The sequence below is a fragment of the Garra rufa genome, chromosome 8 (genome assembly GCF_049309525.1).
Source record: "Garra rufa chromosome 8, GarRuf1.0, whole genome shotgun sequence".
In the NCBI taxonomy this organism is placed as follows: domain Eukaryota; kingdom Metazoa; phylum Chordata; class Actinopteri; order Cypriniformes; family Cyprinidae; genus Garra; species Garra rufa.
Genome location: NC_133368.1, coordinates 1,040,009 through 1,064,625, shown reverse-complemented (window position 1 = coordinate 1,064,625; position 24,617 = coordinate 1,040,009). Strand labels below are relative to the sequence as shown.

Below are 24,617 nucleotides of genomic sequence, written 5' to 3'. Positions count from 1 at the left end.
GACAAGATGACGGTCTCTCCCAAGCCGCCGGACAAGATGGCCGCCGCACCTGAGTCTCCGCTGGTTCCGCCCAGCCTCCCAGAGTTTCCGCTGGTTCCGCCCAGCCCTCCAGTGACCGCGCCGCCAGAGCGCCCTCAAGTGACCGCTCACCCAGAGCCTGCTCTTCCAGAATCTCAGCTGGAGACGCCCAGCCCTCCAGAGTCTCCGCTGGGGTCATCCAGCCCTCCAGAGTCTCCGCTGGGGTCGTCCAGCCCTCCAGAGCCCGCTCGCCCCGAGCGCCATCCAGAGCCAGCTCCTCAAGAGCTCGCTCCAGAGCCTCTGCCTCAAGAACGCCTTCCTTTGGCCTGTGGTCCCCTAAGTGTCCCCAAGAAAATTTTGGGGGGTGGGCTGCTATACCCTTGAACTGTCTGCTCGGCCATGGCCTCCTGGACTGCATGCCCCGCCATGGCCTCCTGAGCCCCCAGCTCCGCCATGGCCTCCTGGACTGCATGCCCCGCCATGGCCTCCTGAGCCCCCAGCTCCGCCATGGCCTCCTGGACTGTCTCCTGGAAGAGCAGCCATGGTCCCATGAACTCCCTGATCCGCCCTGGAGACCACTCCTGTGTTCCTGTTTAGCGGTCTCCAGGGCACCTACCCTCCCTCCCCAATGGATGTTATTAGGCGCGGGGGGGGGGGGGGGGGGTAATGTCAGGATTGTGTTCTGTTCTCTCTTGTTTTCCTAGTGTTTTTTCCCCTGTGTTTCCAATGTATTGGTTTAGTCCTTGTTTCCCCCCTTTGGATTTGTATTAGTTTGGTTCAGTCCATGCCCATATTTGTACTTCCCCTCGTTTGCAGCCACTCCCATGTTCCTGTGTATATAGTGTCCTCAGTGCCTCACTCCCATTGTCCGTGATTAATGTTCTTTAGTTCCTGGTTCCTTTTGGTTTATGTTCTATGTTTTCAATAAATATCCATCTCATTTATACCCCGGTTCCCTGCAAGTTCCTTCTTGGCTCCACTCCACTACAGTTTGTGACAATATCAGTCATACATTAGTAGTACATTTATTCACAAACTGTCCGCACTCTCGGATGTGCGTATACTACGCCAAAGCGCGTACATGTGTAACGAGCCGGATGATGAGCTTGTGCTCAGGACAGATGGACGTGGCCATGTATCAAAGGTATAAAGGTTAAAAATCTTCATTTGTGTTCTACTGAGGAAACAAAGTCACCTACATCTTGGATGCCCTGGGGGTAAGCAGATAAACATCAAATTTTCATTTTTGGGTGAACTATCCCTTTAATGCCAATACCATTTGTTTAAATGTATGTATTGGTCTAGAATAAAGTATTCAAAGTTATGTTGTTGATGCATTATAATCCTATGATAAACAAGCAGCAAAAAATAACTTGGAGGGGGTGGGGGGTTCTGACTTATCGCTCAAGACTTACTGACATAGAAAATAGTATTTAAAATTTATTTGGAGTAGTACTTGTGCGCTGTAACGGAGTGACAGACGCATGAAGGAGGCGGATCCATATGCAAAGCTTTGTTTATAAACATCGTCAAAACACAAGAGTAATCCAGGGACAGGCTAGGGTTGATCAGCGGGGAACACAATCCAAAGGGGCGAGGCAAATGGGTAATCCACACACACACACACAATCAATAGTACAACTGAGGGGCAAAATGGCAAGAACAAGGTTATAAAGTTTTGCTGTTCCTTTCTTTGCCTTTGCAGGTCTTTGGCTGCTTTGGGCTGAAGGATCTCCATCACAGTCCTCTGCCGGATCTCTAAGTGGTCCTGATGGGTAGCAGGATGTCTGAGACAGGTTGGCTCACTTGTGGAACATGAGAGAGAGGCAGAAGGTAAATGCACGTACATACAGAGGTGGTACTAAATTAATGGATAACTATACAAAAAAAAGTCTCCGGTCACATACCTAACCTCAGTTCCCTGAAAGGAGGGAATGAGAAGCTGACATTTGTGGTTTTCCAGTGTATCCCGTGACAGCTATAACAAGCCAATCATCCAGAAATTCAGACGAGGGACTATTTGGATGTGAAAATAGGCACTTTTAGGTCCACCGATATAAACCAGTCACCGGGCCGAATGTGCACGTGTCAGGCATTCACCACAGCCACCCTCACCTGCCACGTCACCAGGACCCACACACACCCGCTCACAATCACCTGAATACTGATCACCTGCGCACAATCAGCCACACCCCTATAAATAGACTCCTTCTCTCATTTCCCATTTGTCTGGTCTACCGTTCACACCGATGATACAGACTCAAGACCTCTCCATGCTCCAAGGACCTGTTGCCACTCTGATTCTCTGCGATCCAGTTCACCTTTTCAACATTAGACTTCTGACTCTTTCATTTCCTACAACGAACTTACAGATAAGATCCAACATTGATCTATACCTCTCTGCACTGTCATTTTAGAAGTCTGACAATAAATCTCCTGTTTGGCTTTTCACTTCATCTCTGCCTCCGTTCTCATTTCTACTGTGTTGTGACAGCATGAGGATCTGTTTCACTGTTATCATTTTGAACGAGCGTTTTGCCAGCACAGTTCAGCAGTCTCAAATCCAGAATAGGGCAAAGACCCTCGTCCTTCTTGGGGACTAGGAAGTAGCGACTGTAAACGACTGCTCTAACTTGTTCGGACAGCGATGAAGCGCCCTGTGACTCGTCTGAGATGGCTTGCCTTCCGATGACGGGGAACCGGCCACCACCTGAGGGGCATTGATGTCGCCTGCACAGGTTAGGCCATCGGCATGAGCCGGGGGAACACTCGTACTTAGACTGAGAGAATGTGCGGGGCATGTGCACTTTAGGAAACAATCATGAGGGGAAAAAGAGCTCCTTTGCTGAACAGTGTTTGTTTTGTGTTCTAGTGCAAACTTTATTGGAAACAAACAATTCCCCCTGTTGCCTGCAACATGGAAGGGAACAGACAGGTGATAACAGCAAGATGAACTCTCTTGTGAAGAGGCTTATCATCCGTCAGTCCGGTTGGGCGCTTCCCCCTCGGACCTCGGAATGCTGCTGGGCATCTGGCACAGCATTTGAAGGATGGGGTCCCAGTACCGGATGACACGGATGCCACTCCTGATATTGGTGACAGCAAATACAGCTGGGATGGTAATTTGGTATTTCAGCAAGGACAAAGCAAATGTGGTGGCCACCTACCTGGACGTTGTTGAGCTGGAGGGAGGGGATGCTAGAACAATAGCCAGAGAAGTTCTAACTTTTCTTGAGAAATGTGGCCTCAAGCGGAAGAACTTGCTTGGTATTGGCACAGATAATGCATCAGTGATGACAGGAGTGTACAATGGTGCGCACAATATTCTCCGGGAGGAGAGTGACTTAAAACATCTAGTCCTCATCCGCTGTATGCCTCTAAAAACACTCTTTCATGTAGTGTTGAATTTCTTGTTAGAGAAACCTATAATTGGTTCTCTATTTCTCCCAAGCACAAAGAGGCATATAAGTATATCTATCAGACTGCAGCAACCCAATGACAAATATTATGTTCTTAAGGAGCCAATTGATGGGCACATTTCTCCCAACCCATACCTTGGCTGTTTATTTGTTATCTGTTTAAAGGCAGCACAACGGAAATGTTCTCCTGAGGAGGAGGATTGTGTACAAAGGAGATGTGTGAGCTACACCATATCCTAAGCAAATGAACTAAGATCAAGGCTCCCAGATAATGTGGAGATACTGCAGCACATCTTTGTTTAATGTGGGGGGCGACTCTTAAGCACAACAAGAGCCTGACACAAATGACAAAACTTGCAGACCTTCAAGGATACTGCCCAGCCACAATTGACAAAATGATTTATCAGTGGAGGTCTATTGGTGGAGACTTGGCCTCTGCTGCATGTTCTGTCCTCTTGCTCCAACACTCAAATGCTGAGGTAGAAAGGCTGTTCAGTCAAATGGGTGTCATTAAAAAAACAAACCAAGGAACAAACTAAACTAAGCATAACCCTGCAGACCAAGCAGACTGTATATTAGGTATGGTTTGAGGTTTGCCGGATATGCATGCTATGAGCACAAACTCCCAGATAAAGTGCTGCAGCTGTTTGGCTGCTTATTCATTTAAGTCCTTTCCTGCAGCCAGTTCTAGCTCATCCTCTGCAACCAATATCGCCCCACAGGAGGAGAGCTTTGAGAGTGTGGATCTTGTGGATGATGGTAATGAAGATGAATTCCCTCTAAGCATTCTCATGGAGTGATCTGTAATCACAATTACAGATTCAGCAGCACAACATTTTTTTTTAAATTGCTGTGTCTATATTTGTGCCACTCTTCTCTACCAGATTATCACATATGTATGGTTTATTATATGTGTAAATATGCACATAGTTCGTTTGAAATATACAAAAAGGCCTTATTCAACCAAAGATTTATCCACTATTGATAAGATTGTCTTAATCATCCCTGAATATCATACGATGCGTAAGAGAATAAGAAAAGCAATCTGTGGCATAAGTTCATTATCATTTTACTTGTAAATATAACTGAAAATATCACAACACATATGCAGTCTTTAACTTACCTATAGTATATAATGATTTTGTCCAGTGTGGTTATAAATCCGGAATTATATAATTGCAGAGGATGTAACTGCTGGTTAATAAGTTCTGTTCCATTGTCTGACAGAAAATATGTAACGGTAAATGATAACAGTTTTATACTGGACACTATATGAGCAAGGATTAGGAGACAGGGGTAGCTGCAGACTGGAGCAATGGGCGTGCCAAAAGGTTTCTGATTAGTAAAAGAAGTTTTACTGTATTGGCCAATCAGTGTTAAACTTTTGTTCCACACTCCAGTCCAGCAGGTAGCGGTAAAGCAATTATCAGTTGGTTTGCAAACCCCCAAACAAACTTTAAGAAGAAGAAGGCCAATCAGCTTGAAAGAAATTTCTTTTAGGCAAGAGAAGATGGCGGCAGTAAGATATGGTGTAATTCATCATACGTTTATCTATGCTTTATATAACATAATTATGTGTATTATGATAGCTTGTTTAATGCAAATTACTTTTCGTTATATATTGCAGCTTTTAGTAAACAGTTTAACGTTAGTGTTGTTGACAGACACGTTACAGTGAGAAAAAAATGATGTTTGCATGCGCATCGAAGGTGAAGAAATCAGAGTTGGTAGTTTGTATCGTTGTCCTTTTTGTCCAAACAGTGTTTTTAAACCACGGGAGAGACACAAGGTGTTTACTCATTTGCAAAGCCGCAGATTTTGAGCGGTTCATCATGAACGTAAGTACAAGTTTAGTTTTTCCTAATTTCATGTCAAATCAACAAAACTGCTCAATTTGTATTTTCGTAGATTTTTATTTCTTTTTTTGTCTCAGTGTGGCTTTTTATGGGAATGATATCTTAAGTGTTTTAAAGGATATGCAGTCATTTCTTAAGTTGATTAAAGTTGTAGCAGGCAATTTTTGAGAAGTGGTGTTGAGTCCACTAAAACACACTTGTAGCCAATCATTAGTAAGGAGCATATACATTTATGAGGGAGGAGGTGCCTGTGTCACATAGTAAATTTGTGATAGCATATTGTGAAGCATATTAATTCTTTTTTTAATATATTTAATGTTGCTGAGTTATGCATATTTGGGTACATTAAAGAGAATGTAAAAGGAGAAAGGGAGAATTGCTCAGGTCATTGTTCCTGGTCACTGGACTGAGATAACCTCTAAGGATGTTCCTGTAAGTTTTTGAATCCTCACTTATTTTCTACCATATAATTCAATTGCTTTCTTACTTGCCTTTTCCTTGCTTTGTTTATTGCTTGCCTGCAAACATTATCCAGGTGATTCCAGTGCAGGGTTCTTCTAATAATTGTGGAGTCTTTGGCTGCATTCGAAATCGCATACATAATGAGTAGGTACTTAATTTCAATAAGTACGTACTTAACAAGCACTAAAAGAGTACCTACTCTACAGCCAAATCTCGTTGAGTATGAATGCGATCCGGACTTCATCCGCCATGATGACGTTATCATGTGATTTACAACGTTATCATGTGATTTACAACGTTATCATGTGATTTACAACGTTATCATGTGATTTACGACGTTAAAACAAGAGCAACAATTTAAAAGAAATGAGCGACCGGTTTAATTCATCTATCTGTATATATTATGATGTTGATCAAATTTCTCATTTTGTGGTCTTCTAGAAGAAACAGATGCCTTTATGATAGTAAGTTTTTAGGCTATAACCCAGTTTAATCCTTAAAGATGTTATTTTTTATTACGAAAACCTCAAATCGTAACCACTTGAATATGTTTTTAATTCATTTATGTGCACAATTGTTTATCCCCACGCAAAACTGGCTTGAAATCTCCTTTGTTTTCCTCTTTTTATTGTTGGATTTCTCTCGTTTCATCCCCGAGGCTTATAAATCACAGAAAACAACACATGCAATTTTAATGCATTATGATTATATGAATATTACGATAATTTAAAGATATTTAATCTTTTTTTCACGTGTAGAGAATCACATGTACGCAAACCCTTTATAGTTTTTGTCATTATGATTGTTCACTGATAAAATAGCCTACTATCTTTTCCTGCGGTTGTATGTACTTATAAGTTCTGCAGTAATAATAAAAATAAAAATAAAGGCGACAGGTGCACAGAACACCCAATGGCATCACGACAACCCTACCTAGTACGTTTCCCTACTTGTTTGCAATATCTGCACAAAGGAGATGTCAGTCAGCTGCTGGAAGATCACGTCTTTGGAGAAGACTGTTGATTTTACACTCGAGAAATTTATGTATTACTTAGAAATTACAGATTACCTCAGAATGCATTGCTGGACAACACCAACTCTTATGAACAATAATACTGATAAATGCTAACCACTCAAAAATTATATTTTTAGTAAAATGAGCTACATGTATTTTTTTTTATATGTCATATGCATGAGAGTCAATGTGAATACATATCAATTCTCAGTCAAGTAATAAATTAATGCTATATTTTATTAACTGACAACAAGAAACATGAATAAATTCATAAAATAATAAATAAAAGTAACCTTGATGTTAAATAAATACAAGTCAAAGACACATAAAACAAAGCTTTATTCAAAGTAATTGTTCTGACAATCATGTGTGTTCACAGCCTGTAAAGAAATACTGCCATCAACACAGCTGTGCCAATTCTGCAGCTTTATTCTGGTGAAGCAGCTGACCACCGTGTCCAGCTCCACCTGTCTCTGCCGTCCATCACATCCTGTCCCTGTAACATCCAGAAAAGTTTCAAGTCACCTCTGTGATTCATGTGCTCAATACTGCATTACAATCTCATTTCATCCAACACAAATGCTCCTCAATTTATCTACAATATGAATGGACAAATAAAAAGATCAGTTATGTTTAGTTACTATATGTACATGCGTTTATTTACATTGCATTCATATAAAGTAAACAGTGTTGACAACAGTGAATTCTACTGTAACACACACAACACTCAGATGTCTATTACGTGCTCATATGCAATTCTTTTCGAACTTTTTCACATTTGTCACATATTAAATAGACATTTAACAATCATCTTTATGGTTTATGTACATTCACTTTGGAGATATACGTGTGTTTACTGGATCTCCCCTGTTTGCTATATAAAACATGTTTTTACAGAACAATCACAAATACACTATACTGTTACACCTTAAACGATTGAACAGTTTTCTCTACGCGATTATAACAGAAGGAACAGCGTAAAGTTACTCACTTTTGAAAACACCCTCGTTGCTGTTCTGGGCAGGATGCAGTAGGCATCTGGGGATCTCTCGCTTACTCTTTTGTGGTTACTCTTCTCACGTACCCATTTCGCCTACTATATAGTAGGTAAGTAGGCATATTCGAACGAAACTTAGGTATACGTACAACTGAATCTCGCGAGAAATAGTGCTTCACCCAGGTAAATCTCGCCTACTCTTTTGTGGATTTTGAGATTTCATGCATACTTTTTCTTCGCCTACTGCTTTTTGCCTACTAAATAGTATGGAAGTATGCGATTTCGAATGCAGCCTTTGTGCTCATGGTGAGTTTAAATGACTAATCACATGGGCATTCACCTCAGTTTCCAATTACCAATTAAAAGGTTTAAACAATTAGTCTTTGACTTTCAGTATTCCCTGTACATTGCATTGGGGGTGGATTTTGACTTTTCTGAGATGAATCTTTCCTCAACATTGCAAGTATAAAAACAGATTTGTATTTTTGATATTAATAGTTCTTTTTCACAGGCTAATATGTATGTGGTAATATAAGGAGATGGTGGTGTGGTCTCATACTTGAAGACTCAGCATAAGTTTGAATTCTTATATACATTATGAAGTGTATCATTTTGTAAATTTCTTTTTGTTTGTTTGTTTTGTTTTTGTTTTTAAAGGTGTCCTTCAGAATGAAAAATGTGCCGAAAAGATGTAGGCTCAGCGCAGTTGAAGGCACATCAATATAAGGTTGAAGACTCGTTTAATGGCAGGTACAGTGGGTTAACACAATGTTAAATAAAAAAAGTTGTGTGCATATATAAGAATAAAAGCAAGGTCAGTGGAAACAATGAGAAACAATTCATTTCATTATTGCAACTAAAGTAATTCAAATGAAATCAAGCTATCTTCCGTCCATTCCATATCCGTTTTAAAACGGAAAACGAAAAAAAGGATTTTAAAAATAAGGAAAATACACATTTTTCTTAATTTTGTTTTTCATTCTTACTTATTAAAACTAAATTAGGAAAAATAAAATAAATAAAATCGTAAAAAACTACCTTTTCAACGAAGAAAAACTTTTCTCGTCAGCATTTACAAAGGTCAACAGCAGGGGCAGAAAAGACACGGCAACAGATTAGCATAAAATGGCATCCTTAGCAGGGTACACAGATGTTATCATTAACTTGATTAGTGATGATATGAGTTATGAAAATATTTCTACGCACCTATCACAGGTGGGCGTGCAGAAATACTCCGCAAGGAGTGTTCGCAGGTTTTGCAGTGAACACAATGTTAAATGACGCAACGAAGTGGATGATGCTCATCTAGAGCTGTCAGTGGCCAGCGCTATAAAAGAGGTACGTTTTTGTTCTTTCTTTAAAGTTTATTAATATTTCTTAATGTTATGTGAGGGGACATTTCATTTGAATGCAGTTGGGTAGGTGTAGGCGTGAGCAAATATTCATTGTAGGCTATGTTTATTGTAATTTTATTGAATTGTTTTTGTGCACCTTTGCCAGGCTTCATGTATCTGCTGCGTGATTAACCTTAACTTATGTCATGCCACTTGCAAATCGCTGTATTGCTACTTGTGGTTTCGAGTATATGTTGCCTTTTTCACAGAGCGCAAGAAATGCAAGATAACCTAATCCAGTTACTGTATATATTTTCAAATCATTAAATGCATTTAAAGATTTAGTATTAGTATTAGACTAAATGGTATTGCATACATTTTAGACCTGTATGTTAAACGCTTTGTAAACACACACACACACACACACACACACACACACACACACACACACACACACACACACACACACACACACACACACATACACACACACACACACACACACACACAATGCATACTAGTGATTTATAACACAAAAACATACAAATATCTTCTTTCTTGTCTAACAGGTGGGGCCAACATTTGGACACACATTTATGACAGGTTACCTGTCATCAAAAGGCATGCATGGAGGTGAAGTTCGAGTCGGAAGAGTGCTACGACAGATTCATCAACTTTATCATGAGTTGCGGCAAAAGGTTGGCATTTACCCTTTCTCTAAAGCCTTTAACTGAGTTATTGTATGCAATTGTCTAATCATTTTAAGGGAAAAGTTATTAGGGCCCGAGCCCAAAAGGGCGAAGGCCCTATTGTTCTTCTAAGGGTTCTTATTAGGGCCCGAGCCCAAAAGGGCGAAGGCCCTATTGTTCTTCTAAGGATTCTTATTTTTTTTTTTATTTTTTTTTTTTGTTAACCTTCCGGGCACTTAAGGGGGTCTTAACATACTCAAAAACTCTTGAAAATTTGCACAGACGTCGGAATCTGCGGCCATCAGGACGCCACAGAGGCTGGTACCGGGGCGTGGCAAGGGGACTCTACAGCGCCCCCTGGAATTTTGAGGGCCATATAGCACACATACTTGAACGTACACATATGAAACTCGGTACACATATAGAACTCATTGAGCTGAACAACTTTTGTACTCTATGTCATTTTCTCCACGCAACAGGAAGTGAGATATTTAGGGCTGTGTAAAAAGCGCATGCTCTGGAATTTAACGTACTCCTCCCAGGGTTTCGATAGGATTGTCACCAAACTCGGTCAGCATGATCTCAAGACATTGGGGACGCTAAATTGCGAGGGGATTTTTGATATCTCGAACGGTTTGGCCGTGGCAAGGCGACAAAGTTATGGCGAGAAATGAGAAACAGGAAGTGTCTAATAACTGTTGCACACATTGCCTGATTCTGATGAAACTTCACCAGATTGTTCGTTGTATGATGCCGATTCCATAAATGTGACTATTATGAGTCAAAGTTATAGCGCCACCAACTGGCAGCAGGAAGCGTGTCATTTTCAAAATGCTTTGAAATCAGCCTCTTAATTTTACTTGATTTTCTTTAAACTTCATCAAAATCATGTCAAAACACGGCTGATAAGAATATGTAAAGGGGTCGATGATAAATCAAATGCTGTTGCCATGGCAACGTCTCAAACTTTAAAATTAGATTCCTGTCTTTTCGAGGCAGATAACATACTAAGAATTTCATGAAACTCAACACACACATCAATATTAATGATAGTTAGACACTGGCAAAAGGTCATAAATGGGCGTGGAGCAGGGACTCTATAGCGCCATCTTTTGACAAAAGTTGGGGGGTTAGTTTTTCCTACAGTCACCAAACTCTGTACATATATTGTTCTCATCAATCTGGACAACTTTCTAAATTAAACTCATTAGCTAAGACCAACAGGAAGCCGGCTATTTCCATTTGAATGTGTTTTTTTGGAAAAATCAGGCTGTAAACAAATTCACACTTCTTCTAAGAACAACCAGCTATTCACACCAAACTTTTTTAACATGAAGAGAAGATTCTGAAGATGTTAAATTGCGAGCGGATTTTGGATATCTTGAATGGTGTTGACGTGGTAATTTTTTAAAGATGTAGTAAAAAACATAACCGTCATTTTATTTATATCTTTAAAGTGCAGCATCCAAACTCTTTACAACTTTTTTCACACAGAGATCTAATCATTCTGAGCAAGTGGTGTTAATATAAATTTTCTACAAGCTTCAATGAATTAATGAAAATTAAAAAACGAAATCAGAAACCTGCTGTCACTCTGGGTGAATGTCTCTACTGTATGTATGTGCGTTCAGTCAGGCTGAGAGAAGCTCATTATTGCAGGGGGGAGGGGTGAGAGGCAGAGAGGGTGACAGAGTAGAGAGCCATGCTACAGACCATCTTTGAGTTAGAAATGCACATATATGTACTTTAATTACATAAATATGTCTGATCTTTGAGTGTCTGATATTTTGAGAAAATATAAAGGGTCATTAAGTCTTTCATTGTTTGTATTTTGCAGTTGTTGTTTTTTATTTATTTTTTACTGAACTATACCATGAACTTGTCCTATTCAGTCACATAGCAAAAGATTAAGAAAAATACAACTTTTAAGCATGAGTGATTTATCTTCATTGTAGACAATATTTTCATAGTGTTATTTATTAAATATAAAATTATAATAATTAAAAATTTCAAGACAAACTTTGACAACAAAAACTTTGCTGTTATCTGTTCAAAACATCTGAAAACCATCATTTTAAGATCAGTTATATATATATCGCCCCATTAAAATACTCAACTTGATTTTTAAAGATATTTTGAAGGAATGAAGCGTTTATAGAGCACTTTATTGTGTATTGCTGTACACCCACATTAACTGTGTTCATGTTAATTCACAGTACATAAACTATATATAAATACTTTTTTTAGCTTAATATTAATTAACATTAATAAATGCTATTTATTTATTGGTCATGTTAACTAATATAGTTAATGTTAACAAATGAAACTGGATGGCAACATTTTATATTTTGTGTGTATGTGTCTGTGTGTTGATTTTAAAGTCTAACCCTTTCAATTCTGTAAACTTAAAATCCAAACTAGCAGAGGGTTACTGTGAATGCATGTGCCAACTGGGCACCGTCTTCCTTATTGATTCTTAGTTATGTAGTGCTTAAGAGTGATGTCTTATAACAGGAGTCACCAGCAAAGCAATATCCACACAAAAATTGTACAGATAGGTAACAATGACATTTAAGCAGAAGTGGTGGACGTAAAGCAAGCAATAATAACATTTTGTTATCATCATGAATTACATGTTCTTATCATCATCATCAGAATATTGGGAAAATGTTCCCTATATTGTGAACGGCTTTGGGATATCTTGAACGGTGTTGATGTGGTGATTTATGAAAGTAACAATAAAAAAGATGAAGAGATATTTTCATTTATCTTTAAATTGCATTATTCTAACTCATCAAAACTTTTTACATATAAAGAACAAGAAATCCTTAGGATATACGTGTAGTTTCAAAATGTTATCATGCTCAGAGGCCCCAAAAACATTAAAAGTGTCATTTAAATTTGTCAAATTAAAGCTCTAATACCAGGGATGAACACTAGAGTTCCTCATAAGATAAGGAATTGTTTGACCTCTAATGCTATTTAGCTCATTGTCAGTGTATATGTTACGGAAGCAGACCAAACAAGAGAGGTAAGTGATCAATATAACAATGTTTATTATCAGCAGAGCGTTGTGGATAAGATGACGTGCAGAACCGGGTAAGTATAACAGTCCAAGTATGATATTCGTTGACTAGAGATGAATACTGAATACAGATCCTTTTCCTTTCCAGGAACGACGGGAGGAGGACTCCGACCCACACACACACACACACACCGTTGGTGATCGACGAACAGGCTTATGGCTGACCACAGCTGACTGGAACAGAGAACAGACTTCGTACTGGAATAGACGAGACAAGAGGTAAGTTTCAACAGGTAAATAGCGAGGTAAGTATGTCTTTGAGGTTTGTGAACTCGACAGAGAAACACAATGAGTCCGCTTCGTGCAAACGAGCCCGGACACTGAGTGAGGTGTGTGGTGTGCTTATATGTGGTGCTGGTGATTGGATTCAGGTGCGTATGATTAGTAATCAGGTGACTGTGATCGTTGAGTGAGTGAGGGAGTAGAACCTGGCCAATCCGTGACATTACCCCCCTCCCCAGGGCCCGCTCCTGAGGGCCGAGGCCTCCGACGTCGTGGTGGTCTACCTCGTCCTCGAGGGGCTGGACATTCAGGATGGTTACGATGGAATTCCTCCATGAGGGCTGGATCTAGAATGTCAACTCTGGGTACCCATGACCTCTCCTCTGGCCCGTAGCCTTCCCAGTCGACGAGATATTCCAGATTACCACCACGACGTCGGGACAGAAGGATTTCTCGGACCGAGTAGATGGATCCCTCTTCCAGGACCAAGGGGGGAGGGGGTTCCTCTTCCTGACCAGGTTCTGTGGAGGGAATCACAGGTGGGTGAAAGGGTTTGAGTAATGAGACGTGAAATGTGGGGTGGATACGGTACTGTGGTGGTAATTGGAGTCTGTAGGTGACGGGGTTGACCTGTTCCACGATGGTGAAGGGGCCAACAAACCTGGGACTCAATTTCTTCGAGGGCAGGCGCAGACGGATGTCTCTTGTGGAGAGCCAGACTTTTTGCCCAGGAGTGTATGTGGGACCAGGAATCCTCTTCTTATCGGCAGTGGACTTGGTTCTGCGCACTGCCCTTTGAAGATGATGGTGAGCCTCGTCCCAGACTCTCTCGCTCTCCCGGAACCAGTAATCCACTGCGGGCACCTGTGATGGTTCGCCATTCCAGGGGAAGAGAGGTGGTTGGAAGCCGAGCACACACTGGAATGGCGTGAGTCCTGTGGTGGGTTGCCGCAGTGAATTTTGGGCGTATTCTGCCCAACCCAGGAACTGGTTCCAGGAGTCCTGGTGACCATGACAGAATGTCCGGAGGAACCGCCCCACCTCCTGGATTTTCCTCTCCGTCTGCCCGTTGGTCTCAGGGTGGTATCCAGAGGAGAGGCTAACGGTCACACCTAGGAGTTTGAGAAAAGACTTCCACACCCGTGAAATAAACTGTGGACCCCTGTCTGAGACGATGTCTTCCGGAATGCCATAGTACCTAAAGACTTTGTTGAAGAGCAGTTCGGCAGACTCTAAGGCTGTGGGAAGACCTTTCAGAGGTATCAGTCGGCAGAATTTTGAAAATCGATCAACTATAACAAAGATGCAGGTGTTACCGTCAGATGAGGGGAGATCTGTCATGAAGTCAACTCCTAGGTGTGACCAGGGGCGGTTCGGCACAGGCAAGGGATGGAGTTTCCCAGCAGGCAGATGACGTGGGCTCTTGGACATTGCGCACTCCTTACATCCTTGGACATACCTCCTCACATCCCTTGCCATGTGCGGCCACCAGAAGCGGTCCGTCAGCAGCGAGAGAGTGTTGTTGGCCCCTGGATGCCCAGTGCCCAGAGAGGTATGTGTTGAATGGATTAGATCTACCCGCTGGGTCCTAGGGATGAATCTGCGACCAGGTGGACAGCCCGGCGGAGATCTGGGTTCCGGAGTGGCGACAGCTGGTGGGTTGGTCCATTCAATGGGTTGAACGATGATGTTTTCGGGGATTATGGTCGTGGGTGTGTCAGGCAAGTCGTGAGAATCATGGATGCGAGACAGAGCATCAGCTCGGGTATTCTTGGATCCTGGCCGGTAGGTTATGGTGAAGTTGAATCGTGAAAAGAACAGGGACCATCTTGCCTGACGGGGACAGAGCCGTTTGGCGTCTCGGAGGTACTGTAGGTTCTTGTGATCTGTTATCACCTGGAACGTGTGGTTGGATCCCTCTAACCAATGTCGCCACTCCTCCAGAGCGAGCTTGATGGCAAGAAGCTCGCGGTTGCCGATGTCATAGTTCCTCTCCGCAGGGCTGAGCTTCCGGGAATAGTAGGCACAGGGATGAAGCAATGGAGGAGTACCGTGATACTGTGACAGAATCCCTCCCACGCCGGTAGTAGAAGCGTCTACCTCTACCACGAAAGGGAGATCAGGGTCAGGATGGGTTAGAAGAGGTGCCTGTGTAAATGCTTCCTTGAGGTTATGGAAGGCTGCGGCCGAGTCAGGGTTCCAGAGTAGGGTTCGTGGTTTTCCTTTGAGTAGACTGGTAAGCGGAGCGGTGATGATGCTGTAGTTCTTGATAAACCGGCGGTAGAAATTGGCGAAACCTAAGAATCGTTGAAGCTCTTTGATAGTGGTGGGTTCTGGCCAGGACACAACTGCAGATACCTTCCTCTCGTCCATACGGACCCCCTTCTGGTCGATGACGTATCCAAGGAAGTGCACTGCTGGTAGGTGAAATGAACATTTCTCCGCCTTGAGATATAGGTGATGATCCCGTAATCTTTGAAGGACCTCCGCAACGTGGAGGCGATGTTCGGCCTCACTCCGGGAGTAAATCAGGATATCGTCTATGTAGACAACGACAAAGTGGTGCAGAAACTCCCGGAGTACCTCGTGAATGAAGTTCTGAAATACGGAGGGGGCGTTGACCAAACCATAGGGCATGACCAAATACTCGTAGTGGCCAGTAGGGGTCACGAAGGCAGTCTTCCACTCGTCCCCCTCACGTATCCTCACGAGGTTGTACGCGCTGCGGAGGTCCAACTTCGTAAACACCCTGGCAGTGCGTAGTTGTTCGAGGGCCGCAGGGACGAGAGGAAGGGGATACCGGAACTTGATGGTGCCTTGATTGAGTATACGGTAATCGATGCATGGCCGCAGCCCTCCATCCTTCTTTGCCACGAAGAAAAAACTGGATGCTGCGGGTGATGTTGATGGTCGGATGTAACCCTGATCGAGAGCCTCCTGTATGTACTCCTCCATTGCCTTGGTCTCCGGAAGCGACAGCGGGTAGATCTTACCTCTGGGCATTGGAGCATCCGGAACTAGGTCAATGGCACAGTCCCATGGCCGATGTGGAGGTAGCTGGGAAGCTCTCTTGGGGCAGAAGACGTCTTGAAACGACGAGTAAATGGCAGGAATCTGGACTGACTGCTTCTCAACAGGACTTTCGACGGAGGTGACGTTGACAGGTAGTATCTTGTGTCTAGGACGTGGAAGATCTGGAAAACATTGGTTGGTACATTCTTTTCCCCATTTTATCACCTCTCCTGTGCCCCAAGAGAGGATGGGATCATGCTTCACCAGCCACGGGCGCCCCAAGATGATGTCCATAGTAGCTCCCTCCAGAACCAGAAACTGAATCTCCTCACGGTGCAAAACTCCAATCTGTAGGATGATGGGTTCACTTTTCCGGTGAATACGGGTCCGTGAGTTTATCCGGTTAGTTATCGGTTGAATCTGGTAGATGGTGGTTGATGCTTGGGTGCGTAGCTGGAGCTGGCGACAGAGGGTGTTGGAGATGAAGTTTCCCGCTGACCCGGAGTCGATGAGGGCTGCGACTGTAACACAGGAAGTGTGGGTGGTTAACTGAACATTGGTAGTCAGAGGATGCATGTTATCCAATTCAGAACGTATTACACTCACCAAAGATCGTATAGGACGCATAGGACAGTTGAGTCGTACGTGTCCCGCAGCCCCACAGTACATGCAAAGACCCCGGGTCAGTCTTCTCTGTCGCTCAGCTGCAGAGATTTTCCCTGATTCCAGGATCATTGGTTCTGGTTCTGGAGGGCTGGCGGATGTAACTGGTCGGAGGAGTGCAGTAGTGACGGACTGGTCTTGGTAGGATCTTAGACGATCTGAACAACGAAGTGACTGCTGAATGAACTTCTCCAATCCCATGGAGTCGTCCAAAGCAGCTAACTGCATCCGGAGATTGGGTTCTAGGCCGAGCCGGTACGTGGTCAGTAACGATCGCTCATTCCATCCGCTGGCAGCGGCCAAAGTTCGGAAACGCAGGGAGTAATCTTGTGTCGTCATACTTCCCTGCTTAAGATGATACAATTGCTCTCCTGCGGATACTTCTGCATCAGAACGTCCGAAAACCTCTTTAAAATGAGCGACGAAAGCCTGGATCGAATGGGTTGCCGGCCCGGCCTGCTGATATAACGTGTCCGCCCATTTGAGAGCTGGTCCGGTAAGCAGAGACGTGATGAAGGCTATTTTCGAAGAATCTGTGGGATAGAGAGCAGGTTGCATTGTGAATATCAATGAACATTGTAACAGGAATCCGCTGCACTCCTCCGCCCCGCCAGAGTAGGGCGCTGGTCGGGCCATGGGACTGGAAGGGACGTTTACGGGAGCCGAAGAAGTGCTGGGTGCCGGTGGTGCGGTGGGATGAGCTGAAGTTGGTGTGGTGGCATGACTAGCCAACAAAACCTTCCTGAGCGAGTCCACCAGCTCTTGAAACGGGTCCCGATTGCTCATGCTGATACTGTGTAGGTCCGGGCTAACTGTTACGGAAGCAGACCAAACAAGAGAGGTAAGTGATCAATATAACAATGTTTATTATCAGCAGAGCGTTGTGGATAAGATGACGTGCAGAACCGGGTAAGTATAACAGTCCAAGTATGATATTCGTTGACTAGAGATGAATACTGAATACAGATCCTTTTCCTTTCCAGGAACGACGGGAGGAGGACTCCGACCCACACACACACACACACACCGTTGGTGATCGACGAACAGGCTTATGGCTGACCACAGCTGACTGGAACAGAGAACAGACTTCGTACTGGAATAGACGAGACAAGAGGTAAGTTTCAACAGGTAAATAGCGAGGTAAGTATGTCTTTGAGGTTTGTGAACTCGACAGAGAAACACAATGAGTCCGCTTCGTGCAAACGAGCCCGGACACTGAGTGAGGTGTGTGGTGTGCTTATATGTGGTGCTGGTGATTGGATTCAGGTGCGTATGATTAGTAATCAGGTGACTGTGATCGTTGAGTGAGTGAGGGAGTAGAACCTGGCCAATCCGTGACAGTATAAGAATGACAATAATCCATAGAATCAGTTGATATAGACTGTACTGTCAGTGTACTTTTACATAATTATTTTGTATAGGTGCTTAAAGAGCATTAAAATCTTTTTTTTATCTTTTAAGGGAAAATTATATGATTTAAATACATATATATACACTCTCACTGGTAGAACAAACAATCTTATAAGTATGACACTATAATGCTCAGTTCACTTAATTAGAATGAGAAACAAATACAAAAAGGCCAAACAAAAAATCAACTAAGTTAATATGTATTTATTTTTAATATATTTGTTTATAATTATTTCACAGATGCTTATAGATTATTAAAATAATATTTAAAAATGCTTGTAGACCATAAAACATGGTAACTATTTAAAATAGGGTCTCTTTTGTTAACAATGGCTAATGAACTAACAAACACGAACAAACAACGAACAATATATTTGTACTCGATTTTCTTCAAACTTCATCAGAATAATGTAAAAGCCCAGATGCATCAAATGCTGTTGCCATGGCAAATAAATAAAAATAAAAAATACATTAAAATATTTGTTTCCTGTGATATTTAAGGCAGATAGCGTGCTTAAAATTTCATTTTCCATTTTCAATTTTCAATGATTTATTATATATTTAAAGTGCAGCATCCTAACTCTTTGAAACTTTTTTCATACAAATAACTATTCATTCTGATCAAACACAGTTCATTTCATAATTATACAAAACTCCACGAATGAAAGAAAAAAAAAACATATCTGATCTCACTCTGCTCTGCAGGAGGAGAGACAGTAAGGGTTAGTCCAAAGGGTTACTGTGAATGCATGTGCCAACTGGGCACCATTTTCCTGATGCTATCGGGATGGCGACTGCACAGACGGCGAGGGCCCGGTCATCGCTGCTTGCAGCTTTAATTATTATTTTTTTTTTTTTTTTTTTTTTAAACCTTCTGGGCACTTTTGGGGGCCTTAACATACTCAAAAACTCTTGAAAATTTGCACACACGTCGGAATCTGCGGCCATCAGGACGCCACAGAGGCTGGGACCCGGGCGTTGTTCAGGGCCTCTACAGCGCCCCCTGGAACACAGTTTGAAAACTTGATGTACTGCGCACACATACTTGCACGTATTGATATGAAACTCAGTACACATATAGATCTCACTGAGCCAAACAACTTTTGTACTCTATGTCATGGGCTGAACGCAACAGGAAGTGAGATATTTAGGGCTGTTTAAAAAGCGCATGCTCTGGAATTTAACGTACTCCTCCCAGGGTTTCCATAGGATTGTCACCAAACTCGGTCAGCATGATCTCAAGACATTGGGGACGCTAAATTGCGAGGGGATTTTTGATATCTCGAACGGTTTGGCCGTGGCAAGGCGACAAAGTTATGGCGAGAAATGAGAAACAGGAAGTGTCTAATTACTGTTGCACACATTGCTTGATTCTTATGAAACTTCACCAGTTTGTTCGCTGTATGATGCCGATTCCATAAATGTGACTATTATGAGTCAAAGTTATAGCGCCACCAACTGGCAGCAGGAAGCGTGTCATTTTCAAAATCCTTTGAAATCAGCCTCTTAATTTTACTTGATTTTCTTCAAACTTCATCAAAATAATGTCAAAACACGGCCGATGAGAATATGTAAAGGGGTCGATGATAAATCAAATGCTGTTGCCATGGCAACGTGTCAAACTTTAAAATTTGATTGCTGTCTTTTCGAGGCAGATAACATGCTTAGAATTTCATGAAACTCAACACACACGTCAATATTAATGATAGTTAGACACTGGCAAAAGGTCATAAATGGGCGTGGAGCAGGCACTCTATAGCGCCATCTTTTGACAAAAGTTGGGGGGTTAGTTTTTCCTACAGTCACCAAACTCTGTACATATATTGTTCTCATCAATCTGGACAACTTTCTAAATCAAACTCATTAGCTAAGACTAACAGGAAGCCGGCTATTTTGATTTGAATGTGGATTTTTGGAAAAATCAGGCTGTAAACAAATTCACACTCCTTCTAAGAAAAATAAGGTATTCACACCAAACTTTTTTAACATGGAGAGAAGATTCTGAAGATGTTAAATTGCGAGCGAATTTGGGATATCTTGAACGGTGTTGACGTGGTGATTTTTTAAAGATGTAGTAAAAAACATAACCGTAATTTTTTTATATATTTAAAGTGCAGCATCCAAACTCTTTACAACTTTTTTCACACAGAGATCTTATCATTCTGAGCAAGTGGTGTAAATATCAATTTTATGCAAGCTTCAATGAATTAAAGAAAATTAAAAAAAGAAATTAGAAACCTGCTGTCACTCTGCCTGTGCCTGTCTGTGTTCAGTCACCATTGAGTCACTGAAGAGTGACTGAAGGGGGGAGGGGTGTAAGGGAGAGAGACCAGTGGAACATGCTGTTTTGCTTAAGACCATCTTTGAGGAAGATGCACATTGCTGTAGCGTAATCGACATAAATATGTCTGATATTTTGAGAAAATATAAAGGGTCATTAAATCTTTCATTGTTTTGTATTTTGCAGTTGTTGTTTTTTATTTATTTTTACTGAACTGTACCATTAACTTGTCCTATTCAGTCACATAGCAAAAGATTAAGAAAAATACAACTTTTAAGCATGAGTGAATAATCTTCATTGTAGACAATATTTTCATAGTGGTATTTATTGAATATAAAATTATAATAATTAAAAATTTCAAGACAAACTTTGACAACAAAACAAACTTAGCTGTTATCTGTTCAAAACATCCGAAAACCATAATTTTAAGATCAGTTATATATATATCGCCCCATTAAAACACTCAACTTGATTTTTAAAGATATTTTGAAAGAATTAAGCATTTATAGAGCACTTTGTGTATTGCTGTACACCCACATGAACTGTGTTCATGTTCATGTTAATTCACAGTACATAAACTAATTTACCTTTAAACAATATATGAATACTTTTTTTTAGCTTAATATTAATTAACATGAATAAATGCTATTTAATTATTGTTCATGTTAACTAATATAGTTAATGTTAACAAATGAAACTGGATGGCATCATTTTATATATTGTGTGTATGTGTCTGTGTGTTGATTTTAAAGTGTAACCCTTTCAATTCTGTAAACTTAAAATCCAAACTAGCAGATGGTTACTGTGAATGCATGTGCCAACTGGGCACCGTCTTCCTTATTGATTCTTAGTTATGACAAAAATTGATTTTATACAAAAATATATTATACAAAAATTGTTCAGATAGGTAACAATGACATTTAAGCAGAAGTGGTGGATGTAAAGGAAGCAATAATAACATTTTGCTATCATCATGAATTACATGTTCTTATCATCAGAAAATAGGGAATTTGTAGCATACTGGTTCACCGTTGGCATCTATCTGAAGTCCTTGCATTGATTGCATTTAATTAAATCAACATTATATTTGGTCAGTCTGATCTTGAGGCCTTAGAGATGTTAAATTGTGAAGATCTTGAGTTTTCATTAAAGGGCATGTCCGTGGTGGCCTGACAAAGTTTGATGTTTCTGCATAGACATAGAAGTGGTTATAACTTAGCCTGAAACTGTCTGATCTGCCACAAAATTCACAGGTTTGGTAAGAGTCCTGGCCTGAAGACACCTAAAGACCAATATTCAGATATTATCATAGCGCCACTTGTTGGCAGCAGGATATCTCATATCTTTCACTAACTCAAACATACCAAGGTCAATCTGCACCAAACTTCATATGTTTGATAATAGTGCTGGCCTGAACACATCTACATGCCAATAATCAGTTATAGGCATAGCGCCACCAGCTGGCAGCGGCAAGTTTGGCACATTTAAATGACTTATGACATATTTTTTCTATATTTACTGTATTAAAAGCATACTGCCCACCGTTTGCTGTTTTCCTGAAGCCACCGGTCGGCGGTGAGCCCGGGTGCGAGGGCCCGTTCATCGCTGCTCGCAGCTTTAATTGATTATTATTACTATTATTATTGATTATTTATGAGTGATACAGAAATGCAGTGGCAGTGCTGTTATAACAGCTTTTTTGTGACCTACTAGGGTGTACGCAATCTGAATCCAGTGCCCTATCATGCAGAATACATGGGTCATAAACTACACTTGGACCAGAATGAGAAGATGGTGATGTTTGGAGTGACACATGTTGTGGCAATAGATGGCTTCAGCAGCCAAATAGTGGCATACAATACTATGCCTGTTAAAAACAACTTAACAATCTATCAGAATGTTTACAGGTATGTACAAGTCTCATTAGCAACTCTTTTTTTTTAGTCACTTTTTTTTAACACTTCACATGTCACAGACTGTAAAATGACAACACCAGATCATGTGGTCTGACTTTGACTGTAATTAAGAATCACTAGCATGGACTAATTCAGCATGTTTTTAACACCAAAACGGCACTGTTACAGTTTTCTCAAGCTCAGATTTTCTTTCAGAGAAGCAGTGATTCAAAATGGTATGTGGGATCAAATCCGGGTTGACCATGGGAAAGAGTTCTATATGTGCCTGTATATGCAAGAGTTGTTGTCCAGACACAGGTACAATATAAACAGGCAAATGTGCGTCCAGACAAAATCATCAAATGTGAGTTTTTTTCCACCACAATAAGAAACCTCACCTTAAGTCCATTATTTCTTTGCACAATACAATTAAATATGATACTGTCTCCACAGAATCTCAAAGTTGAGCGAATATGGCCAGAAATAAATAACAGAGTCAACTATCCTCTGAAAGAAGCCCTGCTGCAACTGCAAGACCAAGAGGAGATCAACATGGAGGACAACACAACTAAATTGTGTGTCCAATCTCACTTGTCAGGTTTCCGCAATTGGGGTTAAGCGAACTGTGCTATCATGGAATGCACACAGGATTGCAGGTGCAAATGATACTACTTCTACTGCTATTACATAAAAGCCATTTTGTATATATTTGTATACATTTTAACAATTTTCTTTTATTTAAATTTTGACACTGATATTGTAGGAAAAGGGATACCAAACACATTGGCTAATTGGAACGTTACCCAGACATTACAGTGTGCCTTGATCAGGCTGTTAACCATGACTTCACGCCATTTAAAGAAGCCATACTACACCTCATGGACGTGACAAGACATTATTCCTGAAGATTTCTTGAAGAATAACAGGACCAAGATGTTTATTAGAACACCAACATTTATTTCTAACATCCAATGTGACAATACAAAAAACTGCCTTTTGTAAGTGGGCATCAACTGTATTCTAATAAAACTGTAGTTTGAGGTATAAAATCACACTTAAGTGTTTTCAATAAAGTGCTATCCAGTGCTGCATCTTACTTTTAACCAATCAAAAGTAGAACTTGACACAATGTGTAAAGAGTTTAATTACTTTTCTATTAAAGCATGTTAATGAAAAAGTGCTGCCTGTAGTGCATTTTTCTGTCAAAATCTGAACTTGACTGAACCTGAACAGTAATAATTTTTAAACACTGCATTCAAGAGTTTTACTCTTAACTTGTAACAAACAGCAGTCATTTATAGAGCTGCCATATTTGTGTCATAAAACAGCTAAATTTGACACTTGTAACAGTGGCAAACATGCTTTGTTTTAATCTTTGATAAGATCACCAAAAGAAGACAATGCACCATCAATTCCTGTGACTCTGAAGGTGTTTTCCCTTGAGTTGTCTGCTCTGCATTTCACACAGGTGTTGGCATTTTGCTGCCACTGGTCCATGCAAGTTTGGCATGCCATCAGACTATGACAGCAAACTGCAATTACAGGATCATTCATGGGCCCTGTAATTAAAAATATAGGACATATTTTTGTTAGTATTTTTAGAACATTTCTGAGATGTTAATCCAAAGTAAAGTGTGGAAAGTGACATGTATTATGGTTTAAGTGACAAAATACTACTGGCTAGATCCACAAATCTTATAGAGGTCAACAAGGTCTTGTTAACAAACCTTTGCAAATTAAGCAAGCAAATGCATTCTTGATTGCTGCATGTTGTTCAAGTGTGAAAGACAGAACAAACTGCATGCGTGTCTGCTCTGACAATCTTCTGATGGTCTGCGCAACCTCTGGCAGGACTTGGGATGCCAACACCACCTCTTCAATTCTTTCTAGGACTTCTGGCAGTTGTCATCATCCAGTTGGCTAAGGAAAGAATTTACAAGCAGCACCAAATGTTTTATGTTTAAGCCTGTTAATTGTCAACTAATATGCTTGAGATATCAGACATTTTACCCAAACCTTCTCTTCTTGGATCTTATTTCCAGGAACTGTTGTTCAGGCACAGCAAAAACCTTCCTAGAATTTTGCTTCCAGTAGGTTGACCCTGGGGAGAGTTGGAAAATTTCACTAATAAGTTCAATAATTGTATAAAAGAAAACAACACCACTACAATGGAGACACCAAAACAATCTGCTGCCAATGTACAATTTGCCACTTTCAAAGATTCATCATGATCAGAACCTGATTAAATTTCTGCAACTT

The 24,617-nt window shown here is 41.1% G+C and overlaps 1 pseudogene; it reads left to right on the top strand.

Annotated features, from left to right (window-relative positions):
• Window positions 1-3,068: 3,068 nt before the first annotated feature.
• LOC141340788 (uncharacterized) lies at window positions 3,069-23,246 on the top strand (annotated as a pseudogene).
• Window positions 23,247-24,617: the final 1,371 nt, after the last annotated feature.